The sequence below is a fragment of the Carassius gibelio genome, chromosome B9 (assembly GCF_023724105.1).
Source record: "Carassius gibelio isolate Cgi1373 ecotype wild population from Czech Republic chromosome B9, carGib1.2-hapl.c, whole genome shotgun sequence".
Lineage (NCBI taxonomy): Eukaryota > Metazoa > Chordata > Actinopteri > Cypriniformes > Cyprinidae > Carassius > Carassius gibelio.
Window position 1 is genome coordinate 1,230,324 of NC_068404.1, and position 13,822 is coordinate 1,244,145.

General features: G+C 37.4%; 1 pseudogene; it reads left to right on the forward strand.

The window, feature by feature from the left end:
• LOC127964396 (interleukin-10 receptor subunit beta-like) overlaps positions 1-13,822 on the forward strand; it is a 46,941-nt pseudogene that overhangs the window by 12,400 nt on the left and 20,719 nt on the right.

The following is a 13,822-nucleotide window of genomic DNA, read 5'->3' on the forward strand; positions in this document are numbered from 1 at the left end:
ATTCGCTTTTACATAAAATAAAAAGGTCTCCTTTTCCTTGTTCCTCTTTTCTTGGTGGTCTGTCTGAATCATTTCTGTTTTGTTCTTTTATTTCAGTGTGAGGCTGCTGCTATTTGTGAATTATGATCGACGGTCAAAATGAGGACCACTTACACAGGGCAGTACCTCCTCATGTGTCTCTGCTTTACAGGTATGATGGGGGTGTGGGGGGGGGGGGGGTATTGTGTGAATTCTAGCAGCCAATGTCTTTGTCTCAAAGTCGTTTGTATGACATTAATTCATGAACTAGATACTGTTTTAGTCCATGACTAAAGATAGATTGATGAGAAAAAAAAAAAAGAAAAAAAAAAAAATATATATATATATATATATATATATATATATATATATATATATATATATATATATATATAGTTGTTGTGGGTATTTTTGATAAACTACTGGCAAGACAAGACAAATGTCAAATATGAACAATATTGATGGTTTGTAGTGTCATATTATTATGTGTCATATTTCTTTATGGTTTCTTCGTCTAGTGCTTCACACAATCCCTGCTCCTGTCAACTTTACAATATTGTCTCATAACTTCAAGCACATTTTAAAGTGGAGCCCTGGAATAAATTCTCCTCCACAGACTGTTTTCAATTTAAATGAAAGGTGAGTGTTCTCATGAGATAATAAGTCAGGAAGCAATTCTGCTACAAGGAGATAAAACCTTTCTGCTCGCCTCATTGTGAAAGAGAATAAGAAGTTACTTTATTTTGCAGCTGGAAACGGTTATGTTTTCCACGTTTTTAATCTTTCTAGAAACATTGTAAAAAGTTAGCAGAAACATGATGCATGATCACTTCTAACACTAGGGCTGGAATTTGTCATTGCGTCATCATGTTTGATACAAACAAATCTATCTCAGCTCCCAGTTAACACCCGTTCCTGGCTTTCTTTTCAAGCATTTCACATTGTATAGATTTGCACACATGCAGCTCATGATACAGTGTGTGTGGATCTGAGTAAGTGATGGGTAAATTTAAACTGGCTCTTTCAAATAGTTTGTCACAGATAATCAGTTCAAAAAATGTTAATTAGTTATTTTGATGTCATCCCATAATCTCAACATTTTGTATGCTCAAACTGTAATGTCTGAAATGTTCAGTTTTTAGTCCAGAGAGTGATGTACTGCTAACTTAAAACCTGTTTGTTTATTCAACAAAGTTTTGCAAAAATGTCAAATAATTTTTTTGTTTGTTTGTTTGTGCATTATAATTAATGCAATTTATCAATTATTTTGTCCTTTAATATATAGTGGCAAGAATAAGATTGGGAACCTTTGCAAATATCTGGATTTTTGACTTATTTTTATATCATGCCTCTCTACTGTTTCAGTTTGTGAATATTTCTGGGTTTAATCTCCTTAGATTAAAGGGATATTTACCGCAAAATGAAAATTTTGTCAACAGTCACTTTACCCCCATGTTTTTCCAAACCCGTAAAAGCCTTGTTCATTTTTTAACACAATTTAAGTTATTTTAGATGAAAACTGGGAGGCTTGTGACATCTTCATCGGAATAGTTGAATTTACTTAACCAAGTTGTTATTTTGGTTTTCTTCACCTACAAAAAGTGAAGTATTACAATTTTTTTCATTTTAGGGTTGGAGTATCCCTTAGTAGAGGGATGTAGTCCAAACTGGTTGTTCGTTGTAGGCGAATTCTGTTAAATAAAATATCTCGCTTGGCATTGAGCTTTAGAATTTTACAGATATTATTTATACTCTAACAACAACATTACACACTAACTAAAGTTTAAAACATGGGATCATGAAGAACGGGACTTTTTATATAATTCTTGTACTGATAGCACAAAGAATGGGATTTTTAAAAAATGTATACATACAAGTAGTAAATAAGTAGATTGTAGAGAGCAGTAGCAGTAAAAAAAAAAATACTTAAAATGTTTTAGTGCAAATTGTTACAAAGATTTTAAGTTAATCCTACAAGAATTTTTATTTCAGGAGCACAAACCTCATTCGATGGCAAAAAACTTTTGTTACTATAGGTGGACAACCAAAATGCCTATTACCGCTACCGCAGGACCACAGCTTTAACTGAAATATCGCCATGTGGCACAAACTGACTGAAATTGCTATTTTGTTTTGAAAATGGAGATCAAATCTAGAGCCTGACTGATATGTTTTTTTGGGGGGCCGAGACCGATATTAGTGAGCAAAAAAGGCAGATACCGATATGGCAGATACCGATATACCGATAACCCTGGACCACAAAAGCAGTCTTAAGTCACTGGTGTATATTTGTAGCAATAGCCAAAAATACATTGTATGGATCAAAATAATAGATTTTTATCTTATGCCAAAAATCATTAGGATTTTAATTAAAGTTCATGTTCAATGAGCATGTTTTGTAAATTTCCTACAGTAAAAATATTAACACAACATTTGTACTAGAAATATGTGTTGATAAGAACTTAATTTGGACAACTTTAAAGATGATATTGATATTGATATTGATTTTCCTCAATATTTACTTTTTTTTTTTTTTTTTTTGCAACCTCAGATTCCAGATTTTTAAATAGTTGTATCGTGGATAAATATCGTCAGATCTTTAAGACTGGCTTTGTGGTCCAGGGTAACATATATCATATGTTTGATAGAACTGGCTGGAAGACCTGCCAAGAGAGCATTGCAATAGTCCAGCCTGGACAGAACAAGAGCTTGAACAAGGAGTTGTGCAGCATGTTCCCAAAGAAAGGGCCTGATCTTCTTGATGTTGACTAAAGCAAATCTGCAGGATCAGACAGTTTTAGCAATGTGGTCTGAGAAAGTCAGCTGATCATCAATCATAACTCCAAGGCTTCTAGCTGTTTTTGAAGGAGTTATGGTTGATGTGCCTAACTTGATGGTGAAATTGTGATGGAACGATGGGTTTGCTGGAATCACAAGCAGTTCTGTCTTGGCAAGGTTGAGTTGAAGGTGATGGTCCATCATCCAGGAAGAAATGTCATTATTCAGTTATTACTGAAAGGTCAATAACACAAATAGTAGCAATAACACAAATATGAGAAATGTGTAAATTCAAAATAAAAATAAAAAAGCAAAATAAAAAAGCATGGACATTTCTCTAAATCTCAACAGGGCCTGAAATAGCTCCCTCTGACGTAAATGGCATGTATAGCTGAGTTCACATCAATGGTGTGGTAGGCTTCCCTTAATAGCAAAACTTTATTGAAATGTCAATAACAGAAATAGTAGCAGTTGCAATTTACACAGCCATAATTCAAATTACTACACACCAAAGAGTAAGCTCTATTAATAAAACATTTAGCCAGAATGAAATCTATTCACTTTAAATTATTGAAAAACAGTAGGAATAATGATTATTTGATATAAAATCTGACGGAATATCAATATATTTCATATGTATTACATTTAAAAAAAGTGTAAAAACTGCAGATGGATGTTATATTGTGAATGCTTGCTTAGCATGGACCGTCAGTGGAGTTACAGCAGTCGCGCTGGCGCTGTTTCATAATAGGTATGATGTCCTTTTATGAATGACAACACAGTGCATTGATCTCATAACTATAAGGCACAATTATTTTCTCTATAATGCCGTTCAGTGTGCAATATGTGTGTGTAGACTGTATAATTTTTTACATCACAAAACACTTTACCTTAATGCCGTTTTTAAGAGGAGCAGCGCCACTTCTTCTCCTGTGTTCAAAACTCATTCTCTTCTTGGAGGGAACCCGGTCTACAGGGTATCATGTAATTTTCTTGCATCTAACCTGGACATTGCCATTGCCATAATCAGACCGATACTCTAAATACACTCCCTCAAAATATTTTGTTACAAACTACATTTTATTTTTTCCACACCTGCAAAATACAAATTACAAAATACACTAAAGTAATTAAATACGTATTTAAAATACATCTAATTGAAATACTGCCCATGTCTGTATACAGCGGTGTTGTGCATTATGACCAGTTGATGGGAATGGTATTCTTAAAATGCATTCCAAATTCTGAATAATTTGTTATATATAATTATTCACGGTATTTAGAAGTGCCCACAATAACAATATTGTGCATATTCTTTACCGTGATATACCGCATTACCGAAAGTCTAAAAGCAACTTTACAGAAAATTAAGTTTCTGCAATATTTAATAGTATCTTATAAGTGGTGACTGTCAGTTTGTGCACATATGACAGGATTTTTCAGAAAAATTAATACAAGACGTATTTGTTAGTTCTATTGTTGATTCAGGGTCAGCATCATCTGAGGTCCTCTGAGGGTCAGCATCATCTCTTCTCAGGTGTTCTGGATCCAGACTGGAGCTTGTGTAAATCCTAGTTACCACGGGATGAAGATCCCAGCAGAAACAGAGAAACACATAGAGACATCATTAGCATAGCTGCTGATCCAACAAAGTAAAATTAGTTTAACCCAAGCTAATGAATAAGAATACGCATTTGATCAGATACAACTACACTCACAATTTAGGAGATACATTATTCGAATGCTTGGCGAAAGAGATGTGTTTTTAATCTAGATTGAGAGTAAACTGAGAGAGTGTGTCTGAACTCCAAACATTATCAGGAAGGCTATATCATGGACTTATCACAATATTATTGTGTCGCAAGATTTTGATGTATCGTTACATACCTACAAACAAGCTTTGAAAACATAAGATCACACCCTCCCACATAATCACTTTGCAAAGCCATGCCTCCTCCAAAACACACAAAAACTCTCAGGCAGACTAGAGACTAACCAGCAATAGGATGAGAGACTGCTTTGGTGGAGGATTGAATGCAATGCATTCAGATTACCTCATGTCTCAATCACAGATGAGAAAACATTACAGTACAGGGTGTCTATTACAATAATAGCGCCTTTCATTTTCGCTGGAATGTGCTGAAGACATACACTATATTGCCAGAAGTATTGTGACACCCCCTAATGAACCGTTTTGACTACCGTATTTCCCGCACTATAAGGCACCCCGGATTATAAGGCCCATTGAATAGAAGATACTGCTGTCAAATGTTTGTCTGGGTTTGTGTTATGCATCCACTAGATAGAGCTGTGCTAAAGGGAATGTCAACAAAACAGTCAGATAAAGACACCTTGAGCACCTTGATCCATATATAAGGCGCTCCAGATTATAAAGCGCACTGTCGTTTTTTTTTTTGAAAATCAAAGGCTTTTAAGTGCACCTTATAGTGCGGAAAATACGGTACTTTAGTAATTTCCATGAGTACAAATCCTAATGTTTAGCATATAATGATATTTTAGGGAATTGTGTGCTCTTAATTTTATAGGAACAGTTTGGACAGGACCCTTTTCTATTCTAACATGACAGTTTCTCTGTGCATAAGGCAAGGTACAACGGATGTGTTCAGCTGGACTTAGCTAGGACTTTGCTCTATACAGACCAGGCAAGTCATTTATTTTTTAACCTTGCCTTATACACCGATGCATTGTTGGTATAAAATTAGAATTCTGTTAAATGTCATTAAGCTTTAACATAAAGATTTGTTCTAATGGAAATTACTAAAGTAGTCAAACTTGTTCATTAGAAGGGGGTGTCCCAATACTTTTGGCAATATAGCATATCATGTCTACACTAACTGGGCAAAAGGCAAATGCATATGTTGACAGGCAGGCAGGATATCCTGTCGTAATGTTCGGACCGAACATTTTGATCGTACGGCCATTTTTGGTCCCATGCTTTCCGCAGATAATATAAATAAATACAAATAAATTTAGAGCACTTAGTGATTGCAATTCAACCAGCATACAAAAAAAAACGCCGCGCGCAAAAGACACGAAATGTGAACGGCCCCTAAAACTGCTTTCCTCACGGTAAAGTCACAGCTTCCAAACGCTCTCAACGCAAAAGCCTACTGGCGCTCTTGATTCTTTAGCTCCGCTCACACGTCACGCCTCCAGACGGTCGTGTTTTTCCGGGAAAAATCGGTACAGACTAGGGCTGCACGATGTGTTGTTTAAGCATCGATATCGCGATGTACGAATCCACGATAGTCACATCGCAGGATGTGCGATTGTAGGCTGTCATAGTTGATCTGTTATTCATTAACTGTATGGGCCAGAGAGTGAAAAACGGATATGCCACGCAGCTGAGACGCTTGCGCCACGCATCTAGTGTGTCGCCGGCCGCGCGCGCTCTCTCTCTCTAGATGCGTGGCGCAAGCGTCTCAGCTGCGTGGCATATCCGTTTTTAATTCGGCTCTCATGTTAACAGGTTAGAGCTTGCAGACTGCCTGCGTGAGACGCGCGTCTCAGGCGCGGCTTAAAATGCTAGAAATAGAACCGACGCCTATTTTTCACGTGACACGCAAGCGTGCTGGAAGCGTTTCCAGGCAAAATAGAATAGGAAAATATGTTTATATGTCATTTTGTACACAGATACATGTTAATTCATGACACTTAGATGTTTGAAAGTCTATAGGTTGACATGTATTCAGATATAAATGTAATTTAAAAAATAAATTAATAATTAGATATTATTCAATTGACACGATGGTGTCTATGTTTAAATCATTTAAAATGAGAATGTAAGTGTGCTCACCCCATTTTTGTTTGTAATTTTTTTTTCATATCGCAATAAAAATCGCAGAAAAATAAAATATCGCAATGTACATTTTTCCCAATTTCGTGCAGCCCTAGTACAGACTATCTTTCCCTTATGAATATAATAAAACTAAAGACTTTTTGGAGTTATGAAGGATGCAGTACTACTCTATAGGTACTCAAGATTAACAGGATATTGAGTGAAAACGAGCATTTCACCCCCCCTTTAAGTGTATTGTCCTTTTCGAGGTGAATCAAATTATATTTCAAGCTATCAGAACTAACATGGCAAACAGCATGCATCTGAAGTGTCTCTGTAGGAAATAATGCATTATTTATTGAATTTAAGATATCAGCAATATTTTCATATCAGGTTGAAACGATAACAGAAAAAGATTTGCATTAACAGCCAATAAATTTGATGGCAGATAATTGTCTTTTAGGTCACTTTTGGCATGTCTGAAAGAGGTTAAGATTTTGTTTTAGTTAGACCAGGGAAACGCATAGATTATGATTTTTGGGCCAGCCACAGGATGTGTAGATATTGTTACTTATTTTGATCTATGGTCAGCCTAACTTCACAACCAAATAATAATAATAATCTTGGAGCTCAGAACTGAGATTTGAAAAGCAAACCAGTGCTGTGGTTAAGAGCGTTTTTTTCCCCCCGGATCAGCCATCTTGCTCGATTAAAGTTAATTGTTTCAACTAAAGATCTAGAGAAGGTTATAAATGCCTTTATTTTGTCTCTTTAGACTATTGTAATGTTCTTTGTGTAGGATTCCTGTCAGGCATTTTTTTTTTAACCTTTGCAGTTAATTCGGAATGTGGTGGACTGGCTGCTTGTGTGTGTAAAGAAGCTTGATTTTCTCTATCTCCTATTCTCCTCACTTAGATTGGCTGCCGATTTGCCCTAATTATAAAATATATGATATTGGTCTGTTTTTAAAGCGGTGCATAGATTGCCTCTTGTATATGTGTCTGTGCTCATCACATTTTGCCAAATATCTTTTAAGATATACTAATAAGCTCCTTAATTATAAAGGGATCAAGTCTTTGCTGTTGCTGGTCTGAGGCTCTGGAATGGCCTGCCACGTGAAATTACAACTGCCACAACTTTAAACAATGTTAATGTTTACGTTAAACACATTTTTTTTTCATTAGTTGTAATGCAAGATAACCCAACTTGTGTATCATTTTGCTACACAATACTTGATAAACTAGTTGGCTTATCTTGTTCTTTTTATTGTATTTTCTGTATTTGTATGTTGATATACAGCACGTTTGTCTGCATGTGCAGATAAAATGAATGAAAATAAAAGGATATCAGGTGTCAGGTGTCTCTTGGGTCTGTGGTCTGAAGAGCTGGTAACTGCTTCCTGTTACTCATTGAATTGCATTCAGTGTCATTTAATGTCAACTCTTAAGCAATCTTTTTTTGGCCATAGAAAATAACTTCCATATAATGCTATTAGAGCATGTAATTCAGAAACTCATGTAATTCGTGCACCAACTAATCCATTTACTAAACATTAACACAAAATAGTCTATCAAACATACACACTTATGCATACATACTAGGGATGGGCCTGATACAGAGTTTCTGTACTCATACTCGTACTTGTAAAAATGCCCCAAAACCAAATGTCGATACCACACAGCATGTGATAAATGCCATATTCAGACAAAAACGCCAACAACTGAACAACAGACAGCAGAAGGGAGTTATTAGAGATTAAGGTGGTCTACGTAGGATATCTATGCAATGAATATAATGTTAAACATTCAGTATTAATGCCTGTATAGCTGATGTGTGCAAGCTGATAAAGTACGCTGAGTGAATTGTGCGTGCAGTGGTGGAGATGTTAGAGCATGTCAATTGAATATACATTTAATCACTGGAAAGTTTGGTCGTATATGTCAATAAATTCAGTGCACACAGACATAAGTAGTTTAAGTCTTTTGGTTCTTTTAATTTTGATGATTTTGGCTCACATTTAACAAAAACCCACCAATTCACTTCTCAACAAATTAGAATACATCATAAGACCAAAAACCAAAACATTTTTTGTGAATTGTTGGCCTTCTGGAAAGTATATGTTCATCTACTGTACATGTACTTAATACTTAGTAGGGGCTCCTTTTGCTTTAATTACTGCCTCAATTCAGCGTGGCATGGAGGTGATCAGTTTGTGGCACTGCTGAGGTGGTCTAGATGCCCAGGTTTCTTTAACAGTGGCCTTCAGCTCATCTGTATTTTTTGGTCTCTTGTTTCTCATTTCCTCTTGACAATAGCCCATAGATTCTCTCTGGGGTTCAGGTCTGGTGAGTTTGCTGGCCAGTCAAGCACACCAACACCATGGTCATTTAACCAACTTTTGGTGCTTTTGGCAGTGTGGGCAGGTGCCAAATCCTGCTGGAAAATGAAATCAGCATCTTCAAAAAGCTGATCAGCAGAAGGAAGCATTAAGTGGTAAATTGGTAAACAGGTGCAGTGACTTAAAAAAAAAAAAAAAACAATGGACCAATACCAGCAGATGACATTCCACCCCAAATCATCACAGACTGCGGAAGCTTAACACTGGACTTTAAGCAACTTGGGCTATGAGCTTCTCAACCCTTCCTCCAGACTCTAGGACCTTAGTTTCCAAATAAAATTCAAAACATGCTTTCATCTGAAGAAAGGACTTTGGACTTTCTCCTTAGCCCAAGTAAGACGTCTGTGGTTCAGCAAATTCATTGACATGTCTGTGTGTGGTGGCTCTTGATGCCTTGACTCAAGCCTCAGTCCATTCCTTGTGAAGTTCACTCAAATTCATGAATTGATTTTGCTTGACAATCCTCATATGGCTACGGTTCTCTCGGTTGGTTGTGCATCTTTTTCTTCCACTCTTTTTCCTTCCACTCAACTTTCTGTTAACATGGTTGGATACAGCACTCTGTGAACAGCAGCTTCTTTGGCAATGAATGTTTGTGGCTTAGCCTCCTTGTGAAGGGTGTCAGTGATTGTCTTCTGGACAACTGTCAGATCAGCAGTCTTCCCCATGATTGTGTAGCCTAGTGAACCAAACTGAGAGACCATTTTGAAGGCTCAGGAAACCTTTGCAGGTGTTTTGAGTTGATTATCTGATTGACATGTCGCTATATTTTCATTTGTTGAGATGGTAAATTGGTGGGTTTTTGTAAAAAGTGAGCCAAAATCATCACAATTAAAAGAACCAAAGACTACTTCCGCCTGTGTGCTTTGAATTTATTTAATACAAATTTACAATCTGAAATAACTGAACTTTTCCACAACATTCAAATTTATTGAAATGCACCTTTATGAGTGGCTTTGGAATATAAATTGCTGCATGATTCAGATAAAAAAATAAAAAACAAACAAACAACATTTTATTTGTGACTCAACTCACTTTCATATACATTTACATTTACATTAAATCATTTAGCAGATGCTTTTATTCAAAGCGACTTACAAATGAGAACAATAGAAGCAGTCAGGTCAACAAGAGAACAACAACAGTATACAAGTGCCATGACAAGTCATAGCATAGACACATTTTTTTTTTTTTTAAATGAAAAGACAAGAAAAGGAAAAGTGCTAGTATTAGTTGGTTAAGTGCTGTCGAAAAAGATGAGTCTTTATATCTTTCTTGAAAATGAGAATTGAGATTGGGAGAATTGAGATTGGGAGATTATTCCACCAGCTGGGCACAGTCCAGGAAAAGGTCCGTGAGAGTGATGTTGAACTTCTTTGGGATGGCACCACAAGGCGTCGTTCACTTGCAGAGCACAAACTTCTGGAGAGCACATAAGATTTAACCAGTGACTTTAGGTATGTTGGTGCCGTGCCAGTGGTCGTCTTGTAGGCAAGCATCAGTACCTTGAATTTGATGCGAGCGGCTACTGGTAGCCAGTGTAACCTGATGAGGAGAGGAGTAACGTGAGCTTTTTTTGGCTCATTGAAGACAACCCTCGCTGCTGCATTCTGGATCAGTTGCAGAGGCTTGATAGTACATGCAGGAAGAGCCAGGAGAGCATTACAATAGTCCAGTCTGGAGAGAACAAGAGCTTGGGCAAGAAGTTGGGTGGCTTGCTCTGACAGGAAGGGTCTAATCTTCCTAATGTTGTATAAGGCAAACCTGCAGGACCGGGTCGTTTTAGCAATATGGTTTGTGAAGCTTAACTGATGGTCGATCAACGGTTTCTGGAACTCCTAGGTTTCTGGCTGTCCTGGAAGGAGTAATGGTTGATGAACCCAGCTGTATAGAGAAGTTGTGGAATCACCAGGAGTTCTGTCTTCGTAAGGTTAAGCTGAAGGTGATGGTCATTCATCCATCTAGAAACGTCACTCAGACAGGCTGAAATGCGAGCAGCTACCGTCGGATCATCAAGTAGAGTTGGGTGTCATCAGCGTAGCAGTGATAAGAAAAGCCATGCTTCTGAATGACAGATCCTAATGACGTCATGTAGATGGAGAAGAGAAGTGGTCCAAGTACTGAGCCTTGAGGAACCCCAGTAGCAAGGTGGTGTGACTTTGAAACATCACCCCTCCAAGACACACTGAAGGATCTGTCAGAGAGGTAGGACTTAACCCACAGGATTGTGGTTCCAGCGATGCTCATCTTTCTGAGGGTGGACAGGAGAATCTGGTGATTAACAGTGTCAAAAGCAGCAGACAGGTCCAGTAAGATGAGTACTGAGGATTTTGAAGCTGCTCTTGCCAGTCGCAGGGCTTTAGTAACCGAGAGCAGAGCAGTCTCAGTTGAGTGGCCACTTTTGAAGCCAGATTGGTTGCTGTCCAGGAGGTTGTTCTGTACAAGGAACATAGAAAGCTGGTTGAACACAGCTCACTCAAGTGTCTATGCAATGAATGGAAGAAGGGATACCGGTCTGTAGTTTTCAAGAAGCGCTGGATTTAGAGATGGTTTCTTGAGCAGTGGGCTTACCCGAGCCTGCTTGAATGCTGAGGGAAATGTTCCAGACTGAAGAGAGGAGTTGATAATATGAGTAAGCGAAGGTATGACTGAAGAAGAGATGGCTTAAAGGAGGTGGACAAGTAGTATGATGATTGGACAGGAGAAGTTTGGAAATGTCCATCTCTGAGAGTGGGAAGGAGGAGGAGAAAGAGTGTGCGTCGGTCATTGTGAAGTTGTCCTCAGTCTGCGGTGTGGAGAATTGGTCACTGATGGATCTTGTCTTATTTGTGAAGAAAACTGCAAAGTCGTCCACTGTAAGAGTTGATGGAGGAGGTGGTGGCGGCGGATTAAGAAGAGAAGAGAAAGTTTTTAAAAGTGTCAGAGCATCACAACAGCTGTTCATTTTGTTGTGATAGTAGGATGTTTTAGACATGAAGACATTTGCAGAGAAGGAAGAGAGGCGAGACTGATACACACTGAGGTCGGTAGAGTTTCATAATTTATGCCATTTCAAAAAGTTGTCCAAGCAAGATGTTAAAGTGGAGCAAAGAGTGTCAGTAGCGCTGTTCATGTCCAGAGCTGAAAACTGAGAGAATGCAGGAAGTGAGGATGAAACCACAGAAGATGGGCGAGATGGAGAGAGTGAGCATAGGTTCCGTCGAAAGGTGACCTGCGTTGGAGTGTGAGCCGCTTCAGGAGTAAGTGCTAGGTTAGCAGTAATGAGGAAGTGGTCTGAGGTGTGCAGTGGAGCAACTGAGGAGTTGTAGCTTGTAGATGAGGTCCAGTTGGTTGCCTGATTTGTGAGTCGCTGTAGTAGACACTTGCTTGAGATCAAATGAGGTAAGCAGAGTTTTGAAGTCAGCAGCCTAGGGTCTATCTAGGTAGTACCAGAGGAGAACCATCTTCAGGAAAGTTGATAGAAGCACATCCAAATCCTCCAAGAAGTTTCACAATTGACCTGGGGGACGATAAATGACCACAAAATGACCACTTTCAGTCATCAGCGAATGTTTGAAATAACTTGATCCGATGTGGATTATAATCACTAAACAAGGTAGAGATACTTATAAGCGATGCAAAAGATATGCCACTAAACATTAACGTTACCATAGTAAACATGGTATATGCAACCACTTGGAGAAATCAGACGTCAGCTTCTTATTCTCTATCACAATTGTGTTTTTATTTGGTAACATATTTTATCTGTCATAAGTCTCGTCTCGAGAGTTTAGCTCAGCATAGCCTATCAAAAATATATAATGATGTTTTTTGCTCGGGAGCTTTTATAAAAATAGAGGGTCAGCACCGCGGATCATTTCAAAAAGCTATAACACCAGCATTAAAAATTAAATTAAAAACTTTTTTAAATAAGTTGAGCTCAAAACTCACTTTCAGTCATCAGCGAGTGTTTGAAATAATTTGATCCGATGTAGATTATAATCATCATACAAGGCAGAAATATTTATAAATGATGCAAAAGTCTGTGCACGCTAGGTAGGCATTAACATTACCATAGTAAACAGGTACATATGACGATTGAAGAAATCAGATGTCAGCTTCTTATTCTCCATCAAATTCGTGTATTTATTTAGTAACTTGTATTATCTGTCATAAGTCTCGTCTCAAGAGTTTAGCTCCATGTACCCTATCATAGAAATATGTTCTGTTCGGGAGCCTGTATAAAAATAGAGATATTCATTCTAAATGTGACTTATAGGCTACAAATAAACAGAAACAGACTCGACTGAATAAGCAGGCTATTTTCATAACACTTAAGCATTAAAAAATAAAATAGAAATAAATGTATTTCTGTGTGATTAATTTTGAGTCCTGATAAATTAATTAATTATGATCAATGTATCACCTATTCTATAGTAAAACATTGATGCTTTTGAATTTTAATATTTAACAGCATGCAAACAAAAGGCTGCTTTTATCATATTCGTTTTGTGATGGCGCTAGTTCCAGTGACTTATTTCTTAGTTTTCTGATAACTTCTCTTTGTTGCTGAAATGATGGGGTTTCGTGACGTTATGTGAAGGGCGTGTTTTAGTGAAGCACAGTAATAAATTTGTAATAAATTTGTCCCATACAATCAAGACATAAACAAACATATTTTCTATTCAATTTATTTATTTATTCAAGAAATTCTAACTTGAACTGCATATTCTTTGAAACAATTCAGAAATGCACTGGTTGAGATTAGGATTGTTTTTTACAGGTGTCGAGTTCACAGTAAATTAGCACAATATAGTAGTGTCCTTGAAAAATCATTGTTTCTGACTGCC